At 45.9% G+C, this 3,853-nt stretch overlaps 1 protein-coding gene and 1 long non-coding RNA gene across 14 annotated transcripts in view; one reads left to right on the forward strand and one right to left on the reverse strand.

Moving 5' to 3' along the window:
* IKZF4 (IKAROS family zinc finger 4) overlaps positions 1–3,853 on the forward strand; it is a 30,333-nt gene that overhangs the window by 2,580 nt on the left and 23,900 nt on the right. For 3 of the 8 annotated variants that reach the window (XM_019669051.1, XM_019669046.1, XM_019669045.1), the window contains exon 1: positions 2,035–2,123. The exons of 3 other annotated variants lie outside the window; for them this stretch is intronic. The gene's annotated coding sequence lies outside the window, so the exon portion shown is untranslated. Of the gene's footprint in view, positions 1–2,033; positions 2,124–3,853 lie in introns of those variants that run through there. 2 more of the 8 variants (XM_019669048.1, XM_019669049.1) reach the window with 2 other exon arrangements.
* Positions 10–3,853, reverse strand: part of LOC109396877 (uncharacterized) — a 23,340-nt gene continuing 19,496 nt past the window's right edge. For 4 of the 6 annotated variants that reach the window (XR_002126931.1, XR_002126930.1, XR_002126932.1 and 1 more), the window contains 4 exons: positions 2,893–2,998; positions 2,418–2,492; positions 1,935–2,063; positions 10–169 (listed from right to left, as the gene is read on the reverse strand). This is a non-coding gene — a long non-coding RNA (uncharacterized LOC109396877). Of the gene's footprint in view, positions 170–768; positions 847–1,934; positions 2,064–2,417; positions 2,493–2,892; positions 2,999–3,853 lie in introns of those variants that run through there. The other 2 variants (XR_002126934.1, XR_002126933.1) reach the window with 2 other exon arrangements.

A 3,853-nucleotide genomic window follows, 5' to 3' on the forward strand; every position in this document is an offset into this window, starting at 1 on the left:
CCCCGCCCAGGCGCCCCGGTGCCCAGGGCAGGTAGCATCAACCTTGTAGACTCTACTGGATGGAATACATATGCTGACATAATCCTTGAGCCAAGAAGTCCTGTTTCTACCTGAAGAGATATTTAGTGAGTATCTGGATTGGCTTTTTCCTCAGGCCTATCTATAATCTCTGAAAAGAAACATGGGAGGGAGAGGATTATTTCTTTTTCCATCCATAAACCTGTGTTTCTAGTTCAGGGATTTCAGTCACTAAGATGTAGACCCAAAAGCTTCATTTCATCACCCAAGAAAGCAAGCAAGCAGGGTGGCTCCAAACCTTCCAGCTATGTGGCAGGATTTAACTTTGTGCCCTAGTGGAAAGAACCCCAGACTGGTAACCTGGGTTCTATTTGTCCTACTGTCACTAACCAAATGGGTGATTCCGGGCTTAGCCTCTTCTGTTATAAAACAAGAGATTGGAGATCATCTCTCAGCTCCATTCTAACTCCAAGATCCCCCAGGTCCTAGAGCATCCCTGCCCTCAAGGCCCTCCACGTGAAGAGAGGCTTACTAAACAGGATTGTCAGAGCAAGGTTCTTTGTTAGCAGAGGAGCCCGAAAACATACGCAGTCTGACAGTTAAATTCGCGAACTCATTCTAGAAAAAGTGCTGTACCTCATTGCTGAATATCACTACGGTCACCTTTGAAGTACTCCCCTTGGGAAGCTATGCACCGATGCCAGCTAGTCCACCCTTCAAAGCAATTTTGGAACTCTTCTTTTCTGGAATGGTCATCACAGCTGTCGTAGTATTACCCTTGATGTCCTGAATATCATCAAAATGCCCTCCTTTCAATATTTCCTTTACCTTCGGGTAAAGAAAGAAGTCAATGGGGGCCAGATCAGGTGAGTAGGGAGGGTGTTCCAATACAGTTATCTGTTTACTGTCTAAAACTCCCTCACAGACAGTGCCGTGTGAGCTGGTGTATTGTCATGATGCAAGAGCCATGAAATGGCGAAAAGTTCAGGTCGTCTATCTTTTTCATGCAGCCTTTTCAGCACTTCCAAATAGTGAACTTGGTTAATTGTTTGTGCAGCTGGTACAAATTCATAATGAATAATCCCTCTGATACCAAAAATGGTTAGCATCATCTTTGCAACAAGTTCACAAACTTAATTGTCAGACCCTGTATTTCTGGCACAAACACCAGTGAGATCTTTTGATCGGCATGCATTAGAGACTTCTGGCCACGACTGCCACCAAAGGCAATTGTTCCTATCTCTTCCACCTTTTTGCCATCCTACCCCAGTCAGAATAGTTAATTGAGACTTCCATGTAATTTCAAACTTCACTTGATGGAGCTAACCCTGTTTTGGACATTGTTGGCTTTAAAACTGATTATTATAACACTCAAACTGAACTCCTTTGTTCTACTTTCCCCAACCCTGCCCAAACATACAGCTGAATGGCAGTGACTTTGTGGGGCCTTCCTATAAACACAGGGATTGTATACTCAAGAGTATACCCCCCAGGGCCGGCCGAGTGGCGCGATGGTTAAGAACTGGCTTGGGACGCCAGAGGGCCCCGGTTCGGATCCCACATATGAGGGCTGGTGACACTGCCCTCTACAAAAAAACAAAAACAACAAACAAAAAAAACAGTATACCCCCCCAAAAAACCCATTGAGTATCATCTCATGTGCATCACACCTAGTGATTTAAACTGTTTAGTTTGACCCTTTCCTTAATTCCTTAAGTCCTGAAATGAGACATGGGAAGGGTAGGATTGTTTCTCCTCCCACCCATAAACCTTAGCCTTCTCTCTCTTCTGCAGTCTACCTGGGGAGGACAGGGAAGCACAAAGAACAAGAGAAAAGATGCATTCATCTGAGATCTAAAAGGAGACAATGAGGTGATATTTTCCTACTGCCCAGGTGTTGTGTTTCCAGCTCTTACCCCTTCTTATTTTAGAGCCTGGCCATTCCTGGGAATTCATCCCCTCTGCACTGCTCCCCAAGTACTTGGATAAGAAGTTGAGCTGTCTTCATCTGTGTTATATGTAGACGGAAGGTCACCATTTACAACCTGGTGAAAAAATGAGGCAGCTCTTTCTGCTGTAAACACAGACACATGAGCTGAGAAAAGGTTGGTGGGTTTCTTTCAGAGGTCACTCAGTTGTCCCTAAAGATCATTTCAGAGGGGCAAATTGCTCGATTTCAAGGTCTGTTTCCTTGAAAGGGGTGCACAGTCAGGTTGCAGACAATGCCTAATTCCACCTCTGCCTCCACCCTCCACCTCTTTCGCCTCCCCAGTTAGGCAAAGCCCTGGTAGAGAGTAGAGCCAGCTATGAGATTCCAACATGTTTTTGCTCAGCTTATTCAGCCCAGGAAGGCACAGACAGGAGAGGGTAATGCTGTGGGTTTGAGCTACTTGTGGCACCTGAACTGCTCACTCCCAGGCAGGTGGTAAGTTCTGTCTTGTTAGTTGCTGGGCTCCACCTCAGATCCCAAGGTCCTAAGGGAGACCAGAGAAAAATTTTCCACATCTCCCTGTTGTAGTTCAGGAGTAATAATTAAAAGGATGGCATAGATTCTTGCCACTCTTCACCTCCACCCTCTTTCCCAGCAGTATCCCCCTCACTACCTTTCTACCCACTCTAGGCCACATGGAGTATGTTTTAAATTCCAATTTTAGAGTGTCACTGGATCAAACAGGATTCCTTGGAGGACTTGAAGAGCTTTTGTTATTTGTCCATCTTATTTTAGGCTTTCAGAGCTACTTCATAGAGAAATCTTGACTTTCTGACATTTTTGTCACCAGTAGAGCTGTGGGAATGTTTTTGGGGAGAGAGCAGTGATAGCTGATACCTATGCCTGACCTGCCTTTAGAACCCAGACCTTGGATTGGTCCTCACCTGCTGCTTGTCAGGAAGTGTGGTCGGAAATCTTCTATCTGGAAGGGATGCCCATTCCTGTTCACATGTGACATCAAGTTGACGGGACACAGGGCTGTGGAGGACTCTTGTTATGGTGCCAAGTGGATTCAAAAGAACAAGGAAGAAAATCTTTGTCTCCAGAGGTTACAATGACCAACCTTTCCTCTCTCCTCACAGAGATACTTCCTTTTGAATTGGGAGACTAGCTGTTTCTAGTTGTTTTGTATTCAGCTCACTGAACTTATAGTACATATGTGCTCACCTGTATCACTAAATGACATCTGTGTTGCTATAAAGCTAGTTTCCTTCCAACATCTTTGAGCCAGACCTGTCTTGTGTAACTAACTTCTCTCTCTTATACCTCCTCCCCCTGCAGTGCATCTCCAATTGGCACTGCCTAATTTGACCCAGTTCCTTCAAGGAGACACTAAGATCTGCCTGCCTGGCCTGGCAAGGGAGGAGGTGCTTTGAGGGATGGGGAGTGGGAAGGTTGGGAGGGATGTGCCACCTGGGGGCTCGAGCAAATAGTGAAGTTCATCTACTGATTTGCTCCTGGCTCTCAGAATACCAGGATTGGGAACAGCAGAATCTCAATCCCCTCTGGCTTCCAGGGTTACCAACTTGGCATTTATACCAGTTGGAGGCAGCTAAAGACTTATTTTGCCCAAGATGTGTCATGGAGCACCTGTTAAGAGCAATTAAGAAGCAGAAGAGCTCAGTTTACTGCTAGGAACAAAGTCCAACTCAGAAAACAACAACTTCAGACCCTTCTGGAAATTGTTTTGGGGCCATTTGGGCAGTGGTCCAAGAATGAGATGCATTTCCTGAACCAGTGCTAGCTGAATGCAGTGCTTCAACTACGCTGCCCACCCACCTAGTGCTTGCCTAGCCCCTGGCGTTCTCTTCTCCCTTTCTCTCCCTTTCTCTCTCTCTCGCGCTC

This window comes from Hipposideros armiger, unplaced genomic scaffold (assembly GCF_001890085.2).
Source record: "Hipposideros armiger isolate ML-2016 unplaced genomic scaffold, ASM189008v1 scaffold_548, whole genome shotgun sequence".
Classification (NCBI taxonomy): Eukaryota; Metazoa; Chordata; class Mammalia; order Chiroptera; family Hipposideridae; genus Hipposideros; species Hipposideros armiger.